Genomic DNA, 26,975 nt, shown 5'->3' with positions numbered 1-26,975 from the left:
CTTGAACTCAATTTTTGAACAATTTTTGTGCCCATTCCCTTTGATGACAAAATGTGGTAGAACATGGATGATGGTTGCATGGTTTCAAGGGTCACCTTGTAATAAACGGTAGACAAGGAGTTATCACACCACAAGGTACTCTTGACTAGGCCTTAATCCATGGGTCAAAGGATACTAGTATGACACATCGTAGGGTGTTTTATAAGTATTCTAACAAGCAAAGTCTTAAGAAGAAAAAGGATCTACAAGGGCCTATATACACTTGTCAAGCTTCCCAAATAGACAGTTTCACAAAAAAAATTTCTAAGTGCAACTATATGCCATGATGCAACTAACATTTATACAACCTAATGCATATGCTTCTACCAACTAGTGTGCCAAATAATCTAAATGCAAGTCCTAAATTCACATTGTTTATACCGCATTAATCAAAATAAAGCCACATAGTCATTAACATAAAGAGGAAAAAGGAGATTGGAAAGATTATACCATGAGGTCTTCAATATCCTCATGTCTCGGATGTGGCGTAGTCAATCAATGTGAAAAAGGATGAATAAACACAATATATACAATATATACAAGACTACACTATAAAGGAAATGAACTTGTTTTTGGATTTTTAAATTTTTCAAAATTTTCAATTTTTTTTTTTGGATTTTGTATAAAAGTCAAGTTAGAACTTCCCATCCCCACACTAGTATGGGAATTGTCCTTAATGTCCACTACGATAGGAAATTATGCAATTTACATGAATATCTATGATTTCTAAACTAAATGCAAACTACACTAAACTACACTACATGATGCATGTGTTTTTGTTATAATGGAGAGTATAATTTAGATTAGCTCCCAATGCATATGCATAAACTTCCCCAAACCAAAATAGACACTATTTCTAATGTAAATTTTTTTGGGGGAGTTCATGCACATAAAATGCAATGCATGAAACTAGAAATTATCATTTTGGATTTTGAAAGTTGGGAACAATAAAAATGAACACCTTAATGAAGCGAAGGTGTTAGTCCTCTAATGTTGCTAGGACTCCACAAAATGATCAAGATAAAATAAAAACAAGAGAAGTAGACAAACCATAAAGAAGGTGTAAGAATGTAGGAGCCTCCAAAAGTTTGATACTCCTCACCCATCGTGTCACCATCATCTTCTTCACTTGAGGCATAATCAACCTCCATCGATGTGCAGTCATGTCCACTCTCCCTTTCACTTTATTGTTCTTCCTCACTTTCCTCTTCTTCTTGAACATCTTCATCTTCACCTTCTTGGTCACCACTCTCATCAACAACCATCTCCTCTCCACCCGGTCTACCACCACTAGAAGTGCTAGGAAAGTATACCTCCTTATTCGCCCAACTAGGCAAAGGACAAGATGGATCGAGAAGTCCTTGCCTAGCAAGATGTAGGAGGGGCGGATATTGGGCCTTGTAAGCATCAACTCTATCATTATAAGCTTGTTTATGCACTTCCTTCATTAGTACAGTCAAGTAATCATTTCCCGCCTTGGCATTTTTGGGGTTGAACTCATGGTATTCAAATGGATAAGGTGGGGTGATAATGGAGGAGGAGAGCTCGGCAAATTCTTCCCCTTGGTGTTGAATAATGTATTCGGTCTCTTCGGAGAGTGGGAGAAGGTAGTTCGGTCTATGAACAGTCAATCGGCAAATTTTGCTAGGCAAAGTGAAGGATCTAGCTTCATTTGTCAACCACCCAAATTTGTTGTCAAGAGTGTCGTTCTTGACCCATTTAAACTTTAGAACCATGGTGGGCAAATCGATATGATGGCCTCCTTTTACCGGTGCATAAGTGTTGTTCTTGTTGAAATCCCGGTTAAAATGCTTAGCCAAATAGGTAACTAATCCTCCATTGGCAATAAAGGCCGTGCCTTCTTTGCCACAATCAACATTAAGCCATCGATCAACCAAAAGTCGTAAAGCATTATATGGCTTGGTAAATTCTCTACCAATTTTCAAAGCCGACTCAAGAAGGATAAAATCAAGTTTAGTAAGATGGTTTGTGCCATTTCTAGCTATGAAAGTATTCCCAATGACCTTATGCCATACTCTAATGCCCGGATGGTGGACTAAGAGAGCACGCCAATCATGAAAACGTGTGAATTTCCTTCCGGAAATTGCCATCCAAAGAGGTACGGGGTCATATTTGGTTGGCATCTTTGTAAATTTTGCACTATCACTAAGGCCAAATATCTTACCCAATTCGTCAAAAGATAAGCATCTATCAACATTATCAAGACGAAACTCAATAATGGTTCGGGTCTCCACCTTTGTGACTTTTAAAGAGCTTAAAAATTCTAAGGTGAGGGAGGAGTATGTCAATTCTTGCATTGCAAACAATTTACTCAACCTTATACACTCGAAAAAGGTCTTAGTTTGCACAAGGACACCCAATTTTGACAATGCATCTTCACATATGAACTTAGTAGGCATGATAGTTTTCTTAGCAAAGGAAATAAATTTCTATCTATGGGAGTCGGAAGTGAAGATTACCTCCGGATAGTAGGCTAATTGTTCAATGACCGGAGTGGTTGAAGTAGTAGCTTCCATAGGAGGATTTTGTTCTTGAATCTCCAACCTTGCATCATGGACTACCAATGCCTTTGATGTTTGCTTATCAAGAAGGGCTTGTTGCCTCTTAGAAAGGGTCTTCTTTTGGGGTGCCTTGTTTCTACCTTTTGTTCTTGCCATACTCCTTTGCTTAGTTACACCAATGGAAGATTGAAATCTTCAATTTCTAGTAATGCCCAAATCGATTTACGATAAATGAAAGTTGCCTTGTATCCCAAAAATCGATTCAAACTTGAAGATTTTGGAGTTTGGATCACTTGTTGATGCTAAAGGAGTGAATAATTTTTGTTTTAAGGAAGTTTGGATTTGATTTGGTTGATTTTGGTTGAGGAATTTGGTTTTTGTTGATGGAGAGGATGAGGGTTTTGGGGTTTTGGGTAGTGTTTGTGTTTTGAAATAATGAAAATGAATGGGAAAGGAGGGTTTAAAAGACCCGTTGAGGGAGATGAGCGGACCTAGTGTCGGGACGCTCAGATTCTTCAAAAATTTGGTTCAGGTAAAGACGCCATGGGACGAGCGGATTGCAGGAAAGACGAGTGGATTCCTTGGCTCAGACGAGCGTCTTTGGCTCAGGACGCTCGGATTCCTTTCCAGTGAAAGATCCCATATTTTAGTAGTAAAAAGACGAGCGTCTATCCTATTGGACGACTGTCCTGACTGAGACGAGCAGTTTCCTGGCTTGGTGATGTGACCATAATTAGAGCATATTTAATCCACGAATTAGCCTTGTTCCCATGCATTTTAATGCATATTTGGGTCATTTATTGTCTTTAGTCCTTTGTTTTGCATATTCTTTGAGGTTTTGTTTCCTTGGTAGGAAAGGAATGCAAACCTTGCATTTTCATGGCAAAATGAAGCTAAATTGATTGAATTCAATGACCAAGCATCAAAGAGAAAACAAGATTAGAAGGCCTTTGTACATACTATAGTAGATGGCCAATGATGAGAAAAGATCCTTGCATCCCCGAGGAAATCCTCAAGGATTTTATGAAGAAAAGAAGAAAGGAAGAAGCTGTAAGACAATCCGAGCGGATTGCCCACAATCCGCCCGTCCAGCAAGGGCAATCCGAGCGTCTTCCCCAGCTGGACGCCCATCCAGAACCACACTAATCCGTCCGTCTTCCCTGGAATCCGCTCGTCCAACAAGAAGGCAATCCGCTCGTCCCGTGCCCCGGACGCTCGGATTGCGTGAGAGCTATTTCGTCTTCTACATGTTTTATGAAAGATGCGCATATTTTTCTAAGACCGGCGAAAAGGAGACCGGAGTCTCTCTTGAGACAGGCGATTCCTCAAGGACTTCGTCCTTTAAGCCCTTAGTAAACCCTAATTTATGTACCTAATCCCCACTATAAATACCCCATTAGGCTAAATAGATTATCATGTTCTTCTTAGCAATCTCTAGTGTAGTTTATATCAATCAAATATCTCTTTAATCTTGTAATCAACATTTAATCAAGTTTTAATACAAATCTCGTTTCCTTAATCTCTATTTTGTTCATCTTTCATTTTGGGTAATTGAAGATTATTTGGGTTATTATTGGGAGATTGACAACCTTCCAATCAATCATCAAGTACTTCTATTATTCTTTGCTTTATTATTGGAATCATTAGTAGGTATAATTCTCTTAATCTCTTTTTAATTATTGTTAATTATCTTCATTTATTCATCATGTTTCACTTTGTTGGTATGATTGAAAACCTTGCTAGCATGTTCAACATGATAATGAGTGAGAAGTTTCCTTAGCTAGGGTTAATGGGTAATTAGGGGAAACCAACATGGGGGATGATTCATGCTTAAATTAATATGTTTTCATAGTTTATTTGCTTGCTTGTTATGATCTCAACTTATGCACATGTTATGTTTGATGAAATGCGAGCCTATGAATCCTTGCATTTTTTACCCATCACCTTTCTTTTCAATGAGACTTGTAAGACATAAACCAACTCGAGTCTCATTAGACCATGCATATAGTTGAGTAGGGAAGATTAAGTCGACTTGTAGGTGTTGTACAATCTAATCGATTCGGCTCCGGGACCCAAACTTTCTTAGGATTGTAAGATATAAACCAACTCAATCCATCACAACAATAATTGCTTGCTTATAATTTGAGAATATGTTTGTATGATCAATTCCCATGAATTCCCTACGACCCCATGACACCCTAGTGCCTTTTATCAATTGTTTACATCCCTTTTTAATCATCTTGCTTGTTTACTTTTATTGCTATTTAGTTTAGTGATCTTCTACTTCAAACCCCAAATTGTGACACCCTTAGAGTCCACTAGTTGCAATTGAAAATCTCATCTCAATTCCCGTCCCTTGAGATCCGACCTTTACATGCCTCTTTACTAATTGTAGAGTTATTTGTGGAGTTATAAATAGTGTTTTGGTCTAGGTGCTCCTAACGACAAGTACCGAAAACTAAACCTCCAAGTGAGTCCAACCAAAAATGGCGCCGTTGCCGGGGACGGTGTTAACTTGATTTATATTTTCTTATATTGTTATTAGTTGTGTCTTTCTTTGCCTTGGGGAAGTAAAACTCCTCAAGGTTTGTTCTAATTACTTTCAAGTTGTTTGATATTTTGCATGTCTAGAAGATCATAAGGTAACTTGTTACCCTTTGATCGCGAAATTGAAAGGACTTTGACAAACAATAGAAGACTTGCTAAGAGAACTTTGAGAGGTATTGGTGAGGTTGTAGATATTCAACCAAACACTATTGAGTTCGTCAACCCTTTTGTAAGAGAAGGTGAGGAGAACCCAACACAAAATCAACCCACAATGCCTAAATTTTCATCATATTCCGTACCTACCGAGGAGAACCTACCCAATGGTACTCCCACACCACAATACTTACCGGAAATTTCATTGCCAAATCCGCATTTATCCAATTAATCGAAAGAAGCCAATTTGAGGGGGATGCCTAGTAAAGACCCTCACTCTCACATGGAGACTTTTTGTGACTATTGTGATGCGATTTCTCAAACCGGTGTAACTCAAGACCAAATTCGATGGGTCTTATTTCCTTTTTCTCTAATTGGCACCGCAAAACAATGGTTTAAAGGCCTTGATAAGGCTACCCTCGGAATTGATTCTTGGAAGAAATTGGCTCTAGCTTTCTACAAAAAGTTCTATCCACCGGAAAAGACTAACATGCTAAGAACTCAAATTACGGGCTTTAAGCAAAGAGACGAACAATCTTTGTATGAAGCTTGGGAGCGATTCAAGGGAATTTGTCGCTCATGTCCTCATCATGGACTTAGCCAGTGGTTCTTGGTACAACAATTTTTGAACGGTCTTTATGAAGACTCAAGAAACACTCTCAACATGGGATGAAATGGAATGTTCAACGAAGTTGATGACAATCAAACTTGGAACAAGATTGAGGAAATGGCGGTCCATAATTCACAATATAGTAGACCTCGCAAGGCTACTAGAGGAAGAAAGCATGAAGTAGACTCTATTACTCAATTGGGTGCTCAACTTAGTGCTCACATTGACACCATCAATTTGAAGTTCGAAAAAGCTATGGCTAGACTTGAAGAAGCCTCAAAATCACCAAAGCAACATGTTAATGCCATGACGGCATGTTCATCAATCCCAAGTGGGATATGTAAGAATTGTTAAACTTTGGGACATGGCCAAAGTGAATGTAGGGGAACAAATGAACAAGTGAATGCTTTTCAAGCATACAAGAGTGGTACCCCTTATTCAAACTATTACAATGAAAACACCAAATTTCACCCAAATCTCTCATACAAAAGCCAAAATGTTCAAAACCCTCAACCAACATACACCCCACCTCCCATGAGAAACCAAAATCAAAGACCCTTTTACAACCAAAACCAAGGTTACCAAAATCAAACTCCATACAACCAACAAAATGACCAAGGTTTTGATGTTCAAAAAGCGGTCCTCCAAATGCAAAAGAATCAACAAGAGTTTTTCACTCAAATGCAAAAGGATAGTTAAGCAAAGGAAATCACCATCAACAACATCCTAGCCCACACCAAAATGTTGGAAACCCAATTGACTCTACTAGCATCTTCAATCTCACAAAAGCAAAAGGGCAATTACCACCTCAAAGTAATCGCCCAAGACATGAATCGGTTAGAGCCATTCACTTGAGAAGTGGTACGAGATATGAAGCACCGGAGAAGCAAGTTGAGGATGAAGTTGTGGAAGCTAGTGATAAAGAAGAAGTTGTGCAAAACTCCACGGATGGAGAACCATCAAAAGAAGAAATTTCAAAGAAAAATGAAGACAAGGCCAATGAGAAGGAGCCCATTGTGATTAGACTTCCTTTTGCAAGTCGTCAAGCCAAGCCCAAATTTGATGACCAACTTGGAAAATTTATGGAGATTGTGAAGAATTTGGAAGTCTCGATTCCTTTCACGGAATTAATCAATCATGTGCCAGCCTATGCAAAGTACATGAAAGACATCCTTACGAAGAAGAAGTCGATCCGGAAGCTTGAGACTATCGCCTTCACTAAGGTGAGTAGTGCAATACTTCAAGGGAGTTCACCTCCAAAACTTAAAGATCCGAGAAGCTTTTCAATACCGTGTACCATTTGCGACACCACAATCAACAAAGCCTTATGTGATCTAGGGGCTAGTGTGAGTGTTATGCCATACTCAGTGAGTAAAAGGTTAGGGATGGGAGAGCTTAAATGCACCCATATCACACTCCAAATGGCCAATAGATCGACGAAGACACCATTAGGGATATGGGAAGATGTTCCCGTAAAAGTTGAGAAATTTTTCATCCCGGTGGACTTTGTCATTGTTGACATGGAAGAAGACTCCAACATTCCAATCATTCTAGGTAGACCTTTCTTGCACACCGCGGGTGCGGTGATAGATGTGAAACATGGAGAGCTTACTCTAGAAGTGGGATATGAAAGCATAACTTTCAATCTTGACAAGATCATGAGAGCTCCCCGTTTGCATGAACGATGTTTTATGGTTGATCATTATAGCCGGAAGGAGGATAGGAAGAAGTGGGAACTCCAATGGAAGAAGAAAGTCGAGGATGCTCCATTCAAAGAGCAAGGAAATTGTAACAAAGAGAGCTTGAAATGCTCACCAAAGTCAAGCAATGAAGAAGAGGGCCTCATTGGCCAAGACAAGAATGTGAGAGAGTTGTGTCTATCAACTCAAGAGATTTTTATTGATCAAGTAGATGAAGTTTGTGGTCTTTGGGATGATGAGTTTGAAGGGATTTTCAATCCCTACATTGGTAATGCTATCGATCAAGACCAACATAAAGGACAACAAGTGCAAAGATCTATTGAGGATCTTTATCATGACAATGAACAAGCTTTTGACTACTTCTTCATGGTGTTGAGTAACATCAACAACATCTTGGACATGCCCCCATGACATCTCATTAAGGATGAGAGTTTGGTGGAGTCCTCTCTAAACCACCATTTGTAAATATTTCTAACTCCCTAACTTGCATTTTAATTCTTACATTGCATTTTTGTCATTTTTGGATTTTTATGCTTTGATCAAGATATTTATCATTTTTGAGAGAAGTGAAGGAGGGACTAATGATTTTATTGATATGTAGTGCATTATCGTAGTGTGGGGATAGCAATTGTAATACTCCGTATTTATGAGTATTTGGGTACTCTATCGAGTAGGCCTTACTCTGTCGAGTAAGGGTGAGTTGCGTCTTAAAATAGTTTCTGACCTGTTGGGTACTCGATCGAGTAACTAGGATACTCGATCGAGTAAGGGGGTACTCGATCGAGTACCTTAGGTACTCGATCGAGTAGCCGGTTTACGGGGAGTTTTTCTCGGGTTTTGTTAATTATGCGATTAAGATATATAACCTTTTTCGTCATCATTCTAAACACTTTTGCAAAACCTAATTTACTGTCAAAGAGAGAAAGCAAGTACGTTCATCATCTTAATCGCATTGTTAGCAAATCCCGGAGTTTGGAAGGTCGGTTTTCATCGTTGGTTATATCGTTGAGGTCCTTGCGTCGAGGGTAAGATCTATGTACCCTTTTTATTGTCTTTCCTTTAAGGTGGTTAAACCCAAATCTAGGGATTTGGGGGGTTTTGAGTAGTTTGTGATTTGGTAGCATTTGTATGTTGTATGATAGGAGGAGGTTTTGTACAAGAAGCCTTTTGATACAGCTGTAGAGACCGTCTGATAGTTGTGCTTTCCAGGTAGGATTTCCTACTTAGTATTAGTCCCATAATGGGATGATTGTTGATGTGTTGAGATTGATTGTTTGATATAGTAATTGTGTTGACGGCTGTGATTGTGATTGTTTGTCTATGGTTCTCGAGATGCGTTCTCGGCTGAGTGGAGTCACTTGCGGGAGTGGCTTCACGCCCTAGTTTCGCCCTTCGTGGAACCCGCCATGGAAGGGGATGTGCACATTAATGGACAGGGTTATCGCTCGGTATGATGAGCGGGGCTTAGGTGGGAACGGCTGCGGTCCCCCACGGCGGCGTGGTGGTCTAGTGGAAGTTCGTGATTGAGATTGTTGGGATTGGTGTGATTGTGTGTGTGTGACGGTTAAGTTGTCTGTTTATCTTATTGTTGATATATTGAGTTGTGTGATTAATCGACCCCGGTTGTTGTTTTGTAAACCGGCGGTGATCCATTCGGGGATGGTGAGCGATGGTGAGCGAGGTTTGAGTGGAGAATCTTGGGATAGTTGGGAGGTGCTACCGTCTGACGATAGAAGTCTTCCGCTGTAGTCTTTTAGTTTTATGACATTTCATTATTTCAGTAGACAGTTGGTTTTAAGAACTTGTACCCGTATTTTGGGATTTGGCTTTAGTTGTACTTTTCACTAAAGTTATATCATTTAAAGTGTTTCGTTATTGTCTTATGAATATCATGCCTCGGGTAACCGAGATGGTAATATCGTTATACCAATGAACCTAATGAACATAGGGAGTCAATTAAAATGAACCCGTGGTAAAGGTTGTAGAAGCTAATGCAAAGGCTTGGGAGACGTCCTGAAGTCGCGAACTCGCCATACAATTTTGAACCGGTCACATGGGGGGTGTATGTCAAGGTCGTATGCGTTGTTTGGTTAGCTTGTGTGTGAATATGATGAAGTGTGTGTAACTGTTGGATGTTTGCAGTAGAAAGTTAAGAATGTGAAAGAAAGGTTGATGATATATGTGGAACTGTTGTTGGAATGAGAAACATGATGGATGTTTACAATGTGGCGTTTAATAACATGATATAATGATTTCGTAGATCGTATGAAAAGATGCGTAGCATTATATGCTTAGTTATGATATAACGTTGGTTTTATAAAGTTTTGAGCATGTTAGAATATGATATAGCATGCGGGTTGCGTTTTTGAGTTAGCATGACTCGATCGAGTGGGACTGACTTGATCGGGTGGGTTTTTGACGATTTTGAGTCCAGAATCGTGTTTTTGGGCACTCGATCGAGTACCTCGGGCACTCGATCGAGTAGGGGGTCACTCGGTCGAGTATGTTAGAGATCAGAAGGTCTGTTTGGGGTCTGATGTTGGGGCACTTGATCGAGTATGGTGGGCACTCGATCGAGTAGCCTGTTACTCGATCGAGTATGTTTGGGAACTCGATCGAGTAGGGTCTGGGCATCTTGTTTTCGTGTTTTGAGGTTTTGGCGCGTATGTTTATATCCGCCCCTTTTTCTGATATAGTTTCAAGATGCCTCCCAAGAAGAATGCGTTATATGCGAGAGCTGAGCTTATGAACATAGATGACAACGTTAAGATGTTGGAGCATCAGGATGCTCTTACTAAGGCTTTAAAGACTGTGGGGAAAGATAAGGATAAGGATAAGGAGAAAGAGGTTGATCACTCTAAAATCAGCCTCTATATAGCGAGGTTTAACCCGAAAGAGTACAAGGGGGTTGGGTAGCCTAACCTTCTTCATAGCTGGCTTAGAGAGATGGAGAACATATTAGATTTGGTTCACCGTCCGATGAGATGAGAGTGGAACAGCTGCGTTCTATCCGAGGGAGGCGGTGGTAAGTGGTGGGATACGGTGAAAGTGAGTGCTAAGGAGTTATATGCGAACCAAGGTTTACCTGCTATACCTTGGGAAGAGTTTCGTAGGGCTATGAGAAAAGAGTTTGTACCGGAGCATGTGAGGAGTAAGTTGAGAGAAGAGTTTGACAGTTTTAAGATGACCGCCGAGATGTACGTGGCCGAGTACTACAGCGGTTCAATGACAAGTCTAGGTATGCCGAGGACATGGGTTTGAGTGAGGAGAATCAAGCGCCGAGGTTTGAGAGGGGTTGACCCCTAAGATTATGGATAAGTTACCCGTGGGAGTCCTTACTGATGTTAAGGAAGCTTATGAGAGGGCTGGGAGAGCTGAGAGGTTGGTGGAGATGGCTCAGGAGAGGTTAGGTGGTGAGAAAAGGAAGTCTGAGAGCGAGGGTGGTGGCCAATCTAGGCACAAGGAAGGCAACCACAATCAGTCTAGAGGGTTTTCTTCTGGGTCAGGGTTCAGTGCTGGGGCTTCCTTTGGGCGTGGCCGTGGAGGTGGTAGTAGTAGTTGGGGAACGACCTGCTTCAGTTGTGGTGGTGTAGGCCACAAGAGACATGAGTGCACAAGTGCACCGGGAACTTTCCAGAGACCTGCGCAGAGCTACGCGATCAATAGACCAGCTGGGTCATGGTCAAACCGAGGAAGTCAGAGCTACCAGAGTGGAGGCAACCACAACGGCAGTAATTCTTATCAGAAACTGATACGTGCATTTTATATAGTCTTTTTAGCCTAATTTATGCACGTACTTCTACGCTTTTATCGTAGTTTATGCTATGAAATGCCCCGAATATGCTACTTTGGTTTGTTTTGTCTTATTTGCAGGAATGAACCAGAAAGTAGTGAAATTAAGCCTTTTACCGTCCGTTTAGCATGCATTTGGAGGAAGAGTGAATTTGGAGCGGGAATGTAGCTATTTTGAGATGCGCAAAGAAGAAAGATAGCTAGGCGAGCAAAGGAAGAACTTCAAATTTCAAGTGCCTATTTTGAAAAGCCATATCTCGAGTTCTACAACAGATATTCAGGTGATGCCAATTGGGGATTAACGTTTGTCCTCTTAGCTTTCCAACGCCACCGGAATCACCCTATTTGCCCAAGTAACGAAGAAATGGCAGCCGTTTGAAGTTAAGTGCGCAAAGCAGGAAAATAAACAGAAGTACTCGATCGAGTAGATAAATCACTCGATCGAGTACTAGCTACAGCGAGAAGGATATTGTCGAGTATAATTAGATTTATCTTATGCTTATCTTATATTTTAGTTAATGATAATGATACTAATTAGTATAAATAAGAGTAGTTTAGACCTAATAGCATATCATTCATGCCCGCGAGTCAGTAGAGGGGACGGACGACTGCTTTGTTCTTCATTTCTCTATTTTTCGGATCAATTGTAATTTCTCTTCCCTTATTCTTATTCATAATTAGTTTGTTCCTAATCTCTATTACTCTCGTATTTAATTTATGCAATTCAATTCTTGTTACTCGTTCTCTATTATGCCTCTTTTAATTAATTGCTTGCTTATTCTTGTTATTTGTTTCATCAATATGCGTAGCTAATCCTCTTGCTAGGGTTAGGGGAGTCATGAAACGATGATTTAGATTAATTAGATCGCAGATCCGTCATATTATCGTGTTTATGTTGCAATCACTACATATAACTTTAATCAGTTGATTGAGTCGACACAATTTAACTAGTTAATCCGGTAAACCTTGACCTGGACCGAAAGGTTGGAAGGGGTGAGACCTGTAGTGAACAATATGACACTTTAGTGAGGGCGAAAGTCAAGCTAATAGTGTTTTAGGGCGAATTGAGACCGAAAGGAGATATTCGTAGCCCCTTAGACTGGTTTAGTGACCTATCTGTGACCTTAGCTATCTTTATTTGGCTTACATTGATGACCTGACACCCTAGTCTCCTTCTTTATTGTTTAAAACTTACTTCCTTCTTAATTCCTCTCTTTTAATCTCTTAATAGTTTTAGTAAAACAATCAAAACCCCCATTTCTGTGACACTCTGACAAACCGAATTAAACAGATAGATAGCAATTTAGCCTCCCTGTGGAGATCGACCCTACTTACCGCTGACTTCTGTTAGTAGTAATCTAGGTATTTATTTTTGGTACAGAACGACCGTATCAAATTTTGGCGCCGTTGCCGTGGAGGCGACGCTCTTTATCTGTTTTAATTTTGTCTGTTTTTCGCCTCAAGGGAAGACTGAGTACCTTGAGGCCGTTCTTATCTTTTTCTTTAGTGCTGTTTTGATAGGTCCTACAGGTCTATTTGACTGATTTTAGAAAAAGATTATCGAAGGGAAGGATTGAGTACCTTCGACTCTTTTGCCAAGATGACGTCCGTCTCTCGACTTATTGCTCAGTTTGAGCTTCAAACTGAAAGATCTACTAATTGGGAGAGGAAAGAATCTTGGGGTTGTGGTAATAATTACGACGCTGCTCCTCCACCGAGGCCTAGACCACAACCGTTGCTGCAACAAGGCTACCCACCACCTTGTTATTCTTTCTCACCGCAACCAATTCCCCCACTTGCTAGGAATGATGAGGTCAAGAAGTTAAGTCACCGATATTGGCACTTGCACTACAGTGTCATAATTCTAGTGCGGAATTTGATAGCCGTATGAAGAAGCTAGAGGCCCGGTGTGATCAATTAATTACCGAGCAAGAGCAATGTGAGACGGTGTATGCTATCAACACCGACACCATTCCGCTTCATGAAGATACCCTGGAGGATGATTTAGACGAGTTTTTGGAATTAATACTTGCTGCGTGCAATGCAGACACTCGATCGAGTGAAAAATCAACTCGATCGAGTGAACTTATTCATCCCATCACTCGATCGAGTGATAATTATGGTCGATCAAACATTACAGAAATTGAGGATGGTCGATCGAGTGGAATTTTTACTCGATCGACTGAAATTGCTGAAGAAATCACTCGATCGAGTGATAAAATCGGTCGATCGAACGAGATTGATGCTGTAACCCACGATCGAGAGGATGTAAACACTCGATCGAAGACTCTTGAGGAAGAAGCGTTCATTCAGCTATTCACTGATCCTCAACCGACTATAGATGATGAGGAAACTACTCGATCGAGTAGTATTACAGTTCGGTCAATTCCCTATCCACAACGGTTGCTGCCACACCGTGCATTCCTGGACCGTATCCGAGATCTCAATGTCGCTAATCACTACAAAGCGATGATTGCCCATGTACCCTCTTATTCTGAATTTATCGGTCAAATTAATTGGTCTAAGAGGGACACTAGTGATGTTAAGACGGTAATGAATGTTGCGATGACTGAAGAGTGTAGCACACTTCTTCGGAATGGGACCCTCCCTAATATGTCTGACCCAAGTCGTTTTCCTATTCCGTGTTCAATAGGGACCCATTCGTTTGATAATGCTTTATGTGACCTCGATTCTAATGTCAACATTTTACCTTTGTCTCTTGCCTTGAAATTTGGGTTGACTAAGTTCACACGCGCTAGAACGACTCTCCAGTTGGCTGATTACTCCTATGTACGGGTCAAAGGAGCTTTACATGACGTACCTTTTAGGATCAGGAATTTCTATATTCCTGCAGATTTCATTGTCTTAAACATACCCGAAGACCGCAATGTTCCCATTATTTTGCGACGACCATTTTTGTGCACTACTGGCGCAATTGTTGATGTCGGGGTTGGGACACTTACCTTTCAGGTCGGAGGGGAGGATTTGGTTTTTACTAAGTCTGATGATCCTAACGAACCTATGCATATCATATCCCGTGACGATATCCCTCATGTAGAGTCCATTGATATTCCGTCTGATATTCCTAGTGTGTCACTTATTGTTGCTGTTATAACACCTCCGCCCCATTCTGGGAGCAAATTGGAGGAACATTTGTTTGTTTCTCTTTCTGCAGGTCTTGACAAGTTCACAGACCCGAGAGGCGAGATGGGTGCCCCGAGTCTGGAATCCGGAACTGCCTCGATAGACGACCCAGGAGGAGGTGTTGATAAAGCTACACCGTCTAGGAAGAAGCTGCGTGTTGAGACAATAGTTTGGGACCCGGATGCTGTGGGAAGCTGTTATTCTTACATTGCCAAGCTGTGGAGGCCGGATGTCTGCTTGACAATTGCTGAAGCTACCGCGTCCAGTCAGAGGCCTAGTAGTGGGCCAATGATCTGTGCTGTTGGATGATGAGAGGAAGGTCGAGCGGGACTGTCGAAGCTAGCGCTACCCGGGAGGCAACCCGGCGATTTTATTTTGCTTTTTATTTAATTTCAGTTGCAATAAATGGTTTTTATACCATAAACTATTTTAGTATGCTTGTTTAGTTAGTTTGCGGGCTGTTTTTCATTGCATCTTTGCAGGAAGTCTACTCGACTTTTAAGCTGCAGAAAGACGAGTTACTCGATCGAGTAACTTTCTACTCGATCGAGTAAAAAAAAAAAAAAATTTTACTCGATCGACCACTATTCTACTCGATCGACCGCTTTTCCTCTCGATCGAGCTGTTTTGGACGCCCATTGCTTGACTTAGCTTCTTGTGACGATGTTTCGGAGCTATTAGTGACCTCCCACGTTGCTGGCTGGTTTGGGGAGGTCCCTTATTCGCGCATTTTGTGAGTTTTTCCGTATTTAGTCTCTTTCTCCTTCAGTTTGCATTTCCTTTCCATGTTTTGGTACAATGGAGGCATTGTACGGTTTGGTTTGGGGAGGTTATGCATCCATATCTATGTCTGCATCTTGTTTTTATTGCATTTCTGTTGTCACGTTTAATTTTTACGCATTGTTGTTTTTTTTCATTAAAAAAAAAATTCAAAAATTCCATAAAAAAATTGAAAAATTTATAAAATTCAAAAAACTTCATGTTTATTTTAGCATATAGGTTGAGTCGGAACGATAGATTTCATTGATGAAATTGCACTGCGTTTGTCTTTTTGCTTAAGCCTTGCATTGAATTAATTATCTTATTAGCTTTGTCTTATTGCATATCTACGAGTTAATGTTTAATTTAGCTGAACGAATAGACTTGACCTGAAATTTTGGCAACCTACTTATAAATTCAAAGGAATTAGAGCCGTATAAACTGGTGTCATTTGTGACCAGTTTCATGTAGGATTGTGAGTAGTTACTCCTTGCATAGCATGTTCATTAATTTGCACGTATATGAAATTCAATTGCTTTTTGCCGTCATACGTTCGGGTTAGTGGTTGGTGTCACATGCAGGGAGGTGCTTACAATTTTCCTTTCTTTCATTTTTACCGATTTAACTCCACATTAGCCAAATTTGCCTGTTGACCCTTAGCTACATCAAAATTTAGTCTGCCTTGTCAAGCTAGTTTAGATTGTTTTGCGGTATATATTTTATTGTGCCAAATTTGGCTTGTATCCATTTGAGTCGGAGTTGGTAATCTATGAAGGAAGGGAGGATGATGAAAAAGACGTGAAAAAGAAAAAAAAAATTTGACACCCTTAATAACCAATATTATTATGAACTAGTAATAATATTAATCTTACTTCAAATTTGACACAAAAATAATTTGTATTTGCTCTTGAATATTTCAGTCCAAGAGGGAGTATTTTGTGAGGTTTTTATTTCTCTAAAAATTCACAAGTTGTAGAGAGAATATATTTTCTAACACTAGAAAAATATTAGGTAAGGTAGTGAATAATTATAGATGAACAACCCATTGGCTTTACACATGCAAAACCGGTTGGAGGGGGGAGTATTTGAGGCCAATGCATGCAAGAGATGCTCTTCTCAAAAGCTATAGGGTTGCATGGCTATTAGCTAGTGTAATCATTGTGTTTTCTCATTTAAAACAACACAATATAAACACTAATACTCCCTCCAATTTTTCGGCACACATATAAAATGGAAGGTCCATTTTATTTTGTCTTTTGTCAATTTTGTCATGTGTCACATGTCACATGACATTTTACACTATAATGTATTTTTAACATATTAAAAATCAACATATTAATAAAATATGTCATATACAAAATTAACTAGTAATTCTTAATTACATGTACCAAAATAGTTTATCAAATTATAAATTACAACGTCTTGTATTTATAATAAATTATTCATTCAATTTCAATTATTTCGTAAACAATAATTTTATCTAAGTAATAAAACAATTCTATTACTTAGACCGTATCTAATTTAATCGAATTACAATAAGACACGTTAACTTTACTCACAAAATTATCCGTCAGTTTAAGCAATTTAACTAACTCGTATCGGCATACGATTAATTAAATAATCAACTAAGAGTATTTCCCTATAGGTATGACCTAAGGGGATCAAATTATCACCACCGTCGTACGACAGTAATGTCAAACTCTAGTCAGCCAATCATTACCGATATGTATGGACCAGTTGACTATAAAATATTACATCTCACATGTATTCTTAAAAATGAGATTTAAACATGTGATCATTATGATCGACGGTTGTGATCGCATTATTGTCGGAGGACACATATTCCAACAATTCATAGGTGTTAATAATTGGTAAGGCTAATCTCAATTTTAAATTAAAAGAATGTGAAAGATCTTGTCAATTAGTTATAATTCTCCTTTAAGTGAACTAACTTGGTGAATCTTTGACAACTTTAAATCGACAATAGAAAGATAAAAGCATGAAACGAAATAAAATGCATGTGTGGCGATTTCGGCATGATGAACTAGAGTAAAATAAAATAAATAAATATGCAAAAACGGATAAATCCTAGTATGGCCATCTAGCTAATCAAATTAACTAGATTATTACATATTCGGAAACTAACTCCTTGGTCCCTAGCATCTTCATTGGAACATCTTCCAAGCATGCACCGTCTTGTGGGATTTGGAACCTCTTCCAAAATTGCTCCATCTCGATGTAAATTCCGTCTTTTGGAAACACTGGTAAATATAACGATTACATCAAATTACATAGCTATTCCTATTATACATTAATTAAATAAATGTATAAAACTATTAATTAATTACAAACCGACGATACGAGATCGTATTTAAATTACAAACAAATCGCTATTCCCTTACATTTCGGGTAATAACGATTAAAATAAACAAGGCCATACTAGGTACAAAAATTTACATAAATAATTAAATAAATTAAGTTCATTATTCAACAATAAAAATAAATAAAATGCTATAACTTTCATGCCTAAATCGTCCCTTTAGCATAATCTCTTAAAAAGTTCGGTTTTGCGAAATTTATCGATTTTTACCCGTTAAAAATCAATAATTAACACTTAAATCTCATTTAAGCTCAAACTAATTATCTAAACTAATTTAGAACTCAAAATTAGTCCACACTAATTTCTTAATAAGAATTAGTTTGAATTGATATTATCCATGTGCTTTTTAAATCGTTTTTATCACGACCTTGATAAACAAATCAAAAATAATTTTAACCATTACAAAATTTGACACCAAAATTTTGTACATTCTAGAACTCTTCCAGGAACCTAAAAAGATCAAAAATTTAGTCCTAAAATTTCAAATTATTTTTATGAACAAAAACATCCATATTTATCGGTTTTTATCGAATAAAATCCAATAAACATCAAAAATTGTGAAAACTTTTTTTAAATTTCACTTTTATCATATAAAACATATTTTGGAATATACCAAAAAATTTCATACCCATAAATTACGTTTATTTTTTTTGAATAAAATAATCGATTTTTATCGATTTTTAACCATAAAAATCATCAAACATGCAAATCTTCATAACTTTTTACGAAATTTTACAGAACATGTGTAAATATTGCATGTGATAACATATAAAAATTTGAAGGTCATAGTTCAAGTTTAGATATTTTAGTTAACCTCTTAACCAAAATACGATATTTCCGACTCGGTTTCCATAAAAATGATTAAAAATAGCAAAATAATTCCACAACTCACCAAAATTGACCACAAATAATTTGAGATCAGAAGGTATGCATGCAAAAAAATTCGTGAAAAAATCCTCATTTTAGTACCATTTTTGCTTTTAAAATTATCTCATAATTAGATTAAAATGCTTAAAATTAACATGCATAATAAAACAAGCCAAAGCTCTGATACCACTTAAAAGACTATAACCTCAAATTAGACCTCTCTAATTACGTTATCAAGATTCTTTATTTTAGAAATCTTTAGATCTATGTAATATGCATGTAATATATAAGCCTTAAAAATATAAAAGAAGAGGAAAAACAATTTTTCCTTACATTGAGTAATGGTAGTATTTGGGCACAACAAGATCTCCTATCTTGTTGTTCTTAAGCTTAAAATAACTGGCAAGATCTTCCATCTTCAAGTGTCAAAGATAGAACACCTCCTTTCTTAAACACCCTAGAACTTACCCCAAAATCTTACTAATATTAACTAGATATTATGTAAGATTGCCTTTGAAAAACATACTAACACTTAGTAAAAATATTAGATTTATGATACTAACACTTCGTATTTTATTTCTTATTTTTTGAGGATTTTAGAGGGAGGAACACTAGAATTTTCCACATGCAAAAGTTAAGTGGAAAAAAAATGAACAACACTCGTGTTGTTGTGCTTGGTTTGGACGGTACATGTGAGCTAGTGGCGGAATGTTTTCTTCTTATTTAATTACACCTAATGCACATGTGAATGGGTTAGAACAAAAGTAATTATGGCCGGAAAGTAAAATGTGTAAGAGAAATGATGGTTTTTAAAGCAACACACACACACTACCACATGCACTTACACGATCCAAAATGACCTATTTACTGAAGGAAATGTAGATCTATATACATACTAACATACTCATATATGTTATAAATTAATTTGTCATAAAATTAATAAAGGTCTTATGCATGCAAACTAATTAGCAAAAGAAGAAATCACCCTTACATTGTAATTTCGGTTCAATATGGGCACAAAAGAAATCTCCTTTTCTTTTGTTCTTGAGCTTTCCTTTATGGATGAACCAAGATCCAAGTGTAGGATCTCTCCCTAAGCTTTATACCCAAGGCTTTCTCTTAATTCAAATTAATATTATAAGTACTAGTATAATATTAATCTAGTAGAAAATTGACCCAAAATTATTATGAACACTTAATAATTTCGGTATTATGGAGAAGAATAAGAGAGCTTTTTATCTCTCTAGAAATCTTATTTTTGGATAAGTAAAGAATGAATAATGCTTGAATAATAATCTTAAGCATATAGTAAAAAGGAGAGGAAAAACCAAATGTTTTTCCTCTTCTAAAAACCGGTTGGTGGGTTGGATAGGAGGGAGCCAATGCATGCAATTGTTGCTCTTTACAATAACCATAGGGTTGCATGGCTACTAAAGTAAACAATTATTATGTTTACCACTAATTTAAACAAACACAATCTTTGTTTAATCCACCTCCAATTTTTGGCACTAATTGTAATATGGATTCCATATTATTTTTTGTCAATTGTCAATATGTCACATGTCACATGTAACATAAAATTGTCATGTATTTTTAACATATTAAAAATCAACGTATTAATAAAAATACGTCATATACAAAAATCGACTCAGTAATTCATAATTACTTGTACCAAAATATTTTACCAATTTATAAATCATAATTATAATAATTCATTCAATTCCGATTGTTTCTTTAAACAATAATTTCATCCGAGTAATGATACAATTCGATTACTCAGACCGTATCTCATTTAATCACATTTCAATTTGATACGTAAATTTTTACTTCCAAAATCGTCCGTCAATTTTTCAAGTAATTTAATTAACTCGTAACATTATACGATTAATTAAATAATTAATTAAGAGTGTTGCCCTATAGGTATGACCTAGGGGGTCAACTGATCACCACCGTCGCACGACAGTAATGTCAAACTCTAGTCAGCCAATCATTACCGATATATGTTGACCAGTTGATGACAAGAACAATATTACTTCCCAATTGTATTCTTTATAATGAGATTTAAACATGTGATCATCATGATCAACAGTCGTCATCGCATTATTGTCGGAGGACACATATTCCAACAATCTCCCACTTGTCCTCGTGATCGCATTATTGTCGGAGGACACATATTCCAACAATCTCCCACTTGTCCTCGACAAGTGTGCGTCACCAATTCTCTTGTCCTATTACTATCTCCCACTCAATGCAAGGTGTCTTTAAGGTCGTACTTGCAAGTTATCATATCGAGAGTGGTTTCCTCGATCTGGAGAATAACTGATTGACCGGACTTATCTATCATAGATACTTTCCGAGCGTGGCCACGCATTTCCAGTTCATTACTCCTCGAGTGGCCCTGAGATATTGTTATAACCCTGACTAGGGGTGGACAATTCCTATCGCACTCATTCCCTTCGACTAGCCACAGCCATCATAACCCAAAATATGCCCATTTGACCCCATTTACGAAGGTCGTAGTAACACAAATCAAAGTTAATCGAAAACTGTGCCATCTTAGGTGAACAGTCTTTAGTCAAAAGAATCGACTCATTCGAATACTATAGTAGCTCTCGCCACGACCAGGCTATATAAATTTGCCAGAACTCTATAAGCGGTCATTAGGCCCGACAAAATGTTCCTAACAGTCTGCCTATGTGATCGACTAGTCATCTCACATGACTCTATGGCACTTGAACTTGCCATCAATCGCCTCACACTCTAGTCACTTCAAGACGTCACCTCATACAAGTGACTATGGGCAAATACTATGTTAATCTGTGTTCACTTTAACGGGGTTCAATTGTCTTTACAACCCGTTTGGATGTAACAAAGTATAATAAAAGAGTTTTAAAGTAAAACTCGAACGACAAATGCGATTATCACATATGAATAGTCAATGCCTGATTACTATTTCATGTTCTATAATCTAATTTGATCTTGTACGTAGTTGTTCATTTCAATTCAATTGAAATGACATGACTCATCATATTTAGCCTTTGAGAAGGCTTTGGTTAGTAGGTTTTATCAATTTCTTGTACCTTACTCAACCTCACTACATACTCGTTTTCCCTTTTAATGTATACATTTGCATTACAAAACTTTCTGAGTACGTGTCGAGATCCAATCAAGACATAGGCCCTCTAGCCTAAGAATAGTTCCCACTATTTTCACAGTGTGCGGGACTCATCCTTCTTGCACATCTCATGATCGCAAGTGTAATCAATTTCCGTTATAAATATCTCTCATTGTTCTTTATTTCCTAGAATGATTCTAGAAAATCTACTTCTTAATTAACATTGCCACAATGGTATCTTAACCATCCTAATGTGTTTTGATTATGGTTTTGTCGGAAACCATGCGCAATCTCAATTGTCAATTGTCACTTGTGTAACACCCTTACACAAAATTGCATCATAAACACTTTGCTTTACTTCCTTAATGCTTCTGCAAGCACTTAAGGGTAATCTTTATGGCTTACTTGGTAAAGATTACTTAAATTTGATTTTGAAAACAATTCATCATACTCAAAGTATATGAAGTGTTATACATCATTACTCATTTAATTGATCCGGCAGCGGAAGCAAATGGAATCAATCAAATATGTTCAATTTAATTGAACTAGTCATGAATCTTATCAACTTAAGACTTCTTACTGACGCTAATATCATGTGGATTTATCTTCATAAATCCGGATATTCAAGATGTATTATAATACTCCAAAAGTCTTAAATCATTCTCAATGATCAATATGTCATCCACATATCGGACTAATTAAAATTTTCGTAACTCCCACTAAACTCCATGTATAAACACAACTTCTCGACTTATCGAGAAATGTTTTATCACATGATCAAAATGTTGATTCCAACTCATTGATGTCCTACTTAAGATCCTCTCTTAAGTTTCACATTATCTTAGGATTGCAAGAATCTATAAAACTTATGACATGTATTGAATACATTGCTTCTATTGAAGAAGTGGGTTTTAGATTCACTTGCTGTGTATTTCATAACCTCATAATGAAACACAATCCCTAAGAAGATCCAAATAGACTTAAGCATTTCAATTAGTGCAAAACCCTTTGCAACTAATCTTGCTATGAAATATCTCTTTATTAGTGCAAAATCCTTTGTCACTAATCAAGCCTTTTATTTCGGATTTTCATGGCTCTAAGCCTTGTATTGAGTTGTGACTTAAACACTCTTATGTAAGTCCTTTGTCGATTACTTTCCAGAAGTAATCAACTTGAATCAAACAATTTCTTTTGTAAGTTATAAGCTCTTTACTTTCTTAAAAGTAGCATGAATTCATCATTTTTAACAAGTGACGAATTTAACCTCCTAGGTTTTGAAGAAACAACGTCTTACACAAAACGTCTCATGTAGCCAAGAAAGACCAGTTTCTTGCGACATAACAATTTTTGTGGCATTCTTTGTGGCTCTTGAATAATTTCTCCCACTCTGTCTTCTAAAAATAAACTTGTATTTTAGAAAGACAGCTCCACGAGCCGCAAACCCGTCGTACTCGTGATAATTGCAAGGGAAAAATGAGCATTTGTTTCTTGTGAAAACTTACAAACATGGTACCCTTACCATTTCATATCTCATATGATTCGATTTAGTGGAAAAATAATTTAGACAAAATGATAAAATCCCCAAAAGGATCAAGTAACTCAAAATAACTTGATCGAAGTCCAAAGCTTATCGAATAGCGCTTGAATTCTTATCCAATCATACATTATCCCATAATGCATGTTAAGAGAGATTAATTTGTGATACTATATCACAATTCATTTGGCTTATATCAAAGTCTTCACTTTGATAATCCCATCACGACTAAATCGTGATTCCTTGAACTCTTTGAAATTCTTCAAAGATTTCCCTATTTACCTTATTAAGTGAACATATTAGTGTCAACTTAAATCGTTGGTAAAAGATAATGATCAACCTATTTTGGATAGATGATTTACAACCTCGATCTCCTTTTCAACCAAAAGGCATGAGACATCTTGCTTTGAATACAAGATACGCATATACCATTAACAATCTAATGGTTTCAAGAGTACTCGATAACTCTTTGCGTTCATCATTCCAAAATTTAAGGTTTAATCTTGGGTTACCAATTTGAATCTTACATCATCTACATGATATATCATTCTTGTTTGGTTTAGAATATAATCACCTTGATAATGGGCTAGCCATACATCAAATCGTGGTGTATAGGGTCACAAAAGTGAAAACCTCTTTTGTATCTTAACATGTTTATATTCTTATTTAGAGTTTATGCACTTAATAGTCATAATTAAGTACAACTTTAAATCCAAAAACTAGATTGAGTACACAATTACTCTATCTCTCGACATTATTGTTGCTAGTCGTCATATTCTAATCATCCTATGTATCAAGTACAATGATGAAAACCTCCACTTGTTTCTAATATTGATTTAAGTGGTACTAGCAAAATTTATGTTTAATCAAATAAACATTTAAAGAAGAAGGTCCCATTAGATGTCCCACAACTAACTTGTTGATTCTTCAATAATTTGGGGCAGTTTCCTTTCTTGTGTCCAACATTTAAGACAATGGAAACTTTCTTGGTCGGGATTGATAGGTTTAGTATCGTCATTCCTCAATGACTTTACTTTTAACATTACCTTGTATCAATTCCATTATTATCTTTACTTTTTGAACCTTGTCCTCATCTTAACGGTTTAAGAGAATGCTCCCAATTATTTCAATGAGTCTTTGCTTTGAGAAGCAAAATTGAATTCATGAAGATTACTCTTCATTTGTTCGTTTTAGTCTTAAAACTTTCATTGAAGTGGTTGCGTTATTTTGGTCAATTACGAATTCTGAAAATCTAATCACCAAAACAATTTATCGCTTCAAGGTACTTAATTCAATTAAGCATATGAAACATAGTCCATTGTAAGTAGAAGTGTTAGTCAAGAATCAAAAACCTGTTTGATAATGAATAACTTTAATCTATACTCTTTACAAGAGATCCTTAGCAATGGTTCGTTTGAGGTTTTAGAAGCAAATTCAAATTTTGTCTTTAGTTACGATGTTTTAATGGAGATTTGTATCAAAATCAAAATGATATCGTATATGAATTGTGGTAAAGAAATAGAACAATATTATAACGGAATAGTGGAAAACTTAACATTTATCGTTTTATTAATACTTGTAAACAAGTATAGCATTTACATAGTGACCTCTACCCAACTATGATAAATGATTCCAAGATCCAAATTCATATTAACTTGGGCACGGTGGGGCCAATACATCCCTTATCAATATAACTCGGTGGATTAACTCTTTAATCGATTCTACTTTTAGAACTCTTGGACGATAAAATTACATTAACATTTATCTTTAGCCCAAAACACATCCGACAAGGGCACGGTGGGGCCGATACATCCCTTATCAAAAACTTTTGTTGAGTTCAATCCAAATTTCGAATAAATGTGTCCATGATCCAAATCCACATCAACTTGGGCACGGTGTGGCCGATACATCCCTTATCAACATGAATTCGGTGGATAGACATTTATCACCCACTTCCCCTACGTAACAAGGTTTGTACCCCGGTGTGGCCGAGCGCACTCCCTCACGAAATAGGTTTTCATGGTTTCTACTCTTTGGTAAGGCTAAGTCTCAATTGTTTATTTTAGCGAGAGGTCATGTCAATTTATTATCTATCACGTTTTAAGTGAACTAAAGCGGTGAACTATGATAATTCTAATTGACACGGTCGATAAACTCGATAAAATGACAATGCATGTTTAGTTATGGCGATTTAGCAATGCATGTGACATAAAATAAAATGCAAGCAAAAAGATAAATAAATCCTAGTATGGCCTTTCCTAAAATAGAAAAACTATTTAACTATTACATATTCGGAAACCAACTCCATTGGTCCCTTGAACTTCGGTTGTAGCACGCATCTCGAGGTAACACCGTCTTTATGTATCGCCATTCTTGAAGAAATCCGTCTTTGGGAACTCCGGAATGAATAAAATTACATAATAAAATACATAATTTCTTATTATACATTTGTAAATAAAATAAATCTATTAAATTACAAAACGGTGATACGAGATCACAATAAAATTACAACCGAATCGATATTCCCATACATTTCGGGAAATACCAATTAAAATCTAAGGCCATACTAAGTAAAATTACATAATTCAAAATTACATAAATAAAAATTATGACAATCATAAAGAAAATGCAGCATTATAATATGTATGAACATGCTCAATTTTATGCTAAATCGCCTTTAATTAGCCAATATCGTATATTACTTCGGTTTTTACGGATTTGCGTGATTTCAACATTTTATAATCACAAAAAAAAATACATAAATTCATATTTATGCATAAGTTAATTACCCTAACCTCTTAGGACTCAAAATTTAGTCTTCACTAATAATTTTGACCATAATTAACCTATATTTTATAAAATTGTTCATTAATGGTCCAAAATTACAAAAATAAGCTATTAAACTTCAAATAAATCACAAAATTTCAAATAAATCCAAAATTTGAAATTTAAACTCATGAACATTCTGGAAAAATACCATGACACTCATAATGTTCAAAATCTTAGGTTAAAAATTTCGAAATTTTCCCGGAAAAACAATGTTGCGGTTTATCGATTTTTTAATAAAATAATCATAAAAACATGGAAAAATTATATTCATAAACTTTTCAATTTTAGATCTGAAAAAGATAATAAAAGGCAACATTAGACGTTTTTCCTAAGTCATAGATTATGTTTTATTAATTTTACACTAACAATGTCACTATTTATGCTATTTTTCTTCAAAAATCCATAAATCATGCAAAAAGACTTCTTTATAGCCAATTATTTTACACACATCTTTTAAAATTGCATGTGACAACATATTAATTTTTTAAGACCAGATTCGAAATTTAACTCATATTAACCTATTTTTCACTTAAATCCGAATTTAATAATGAAAAATCCATTTTTCGAGCATAACAAGTCCAAAAATTATGAAAATTTACAGGTTATCTCAAAATAATATATGTGACAACATATCCAAAAATCAACTGAAAATTCGAAGTATAGCTAATTTTAGACCAAAAATGACATTTTTACTCATAAAATCATATTTAAATTCCATTATTGTATAATATGAACAATAAAAATCCGTAAAATTAACCAAAATATCCTAAAACATTTTAGGACCAGAAATATTAACATGCATGAATTAATTTCGTGATATATCATAATAACACAAATTTTACAAGTTTTATATGTTATTCTTATAACTCGGAAAAACTTTTAACCGATTTGCATGCAAACAACCGTGGCTCTTGATACCGATTGAAGGAAATGTAGATCTATATACATACTAACATACTCATATATGTTATAAATTAATTTGTC

General features: G+C 36.6%; 1 non-coding gene across 1 annotated transcript; it reads right to left on the bottom strand.

The window, feature by feature from the left end:
• Positions 1 to 5,751: 5,751 nt before the first annotated feature.
• On the bottom strand, positions 5,752 to 5,858 carry LOC141644638 (small nucleolar RNA R71). Its single transcript, XR_012544250.1, has one exon. It is a non-coding gene; the product is annotated as a small nucleolar RNA R71 (small nucleolar RNA).
• Between the last annotated feature and the right edge of the window lie 21,117 nt (positions 5,859 to 26,975).

Source organism: Silene latifolia, chromosome 2, assembly GCF_048544455.1.
Source record: "Silene latifolia isolate original U9 population chromosome 2, ASM4854445v1, whole genome shotgun sequence".
Taxonomy (NCBI): domain Eukaryota; kingdom Viridiplantae; phylum Streptophyta; class Magnoliopsida; order Caryophyllales; family Caryophyllaceae; genus Silene; species Silene latifolia.
The sequence above is the reverse complement of the archived record's forward strand: the minus strand, read 5'-3'. Positions and strand labels throughout refer to the sequence as shown.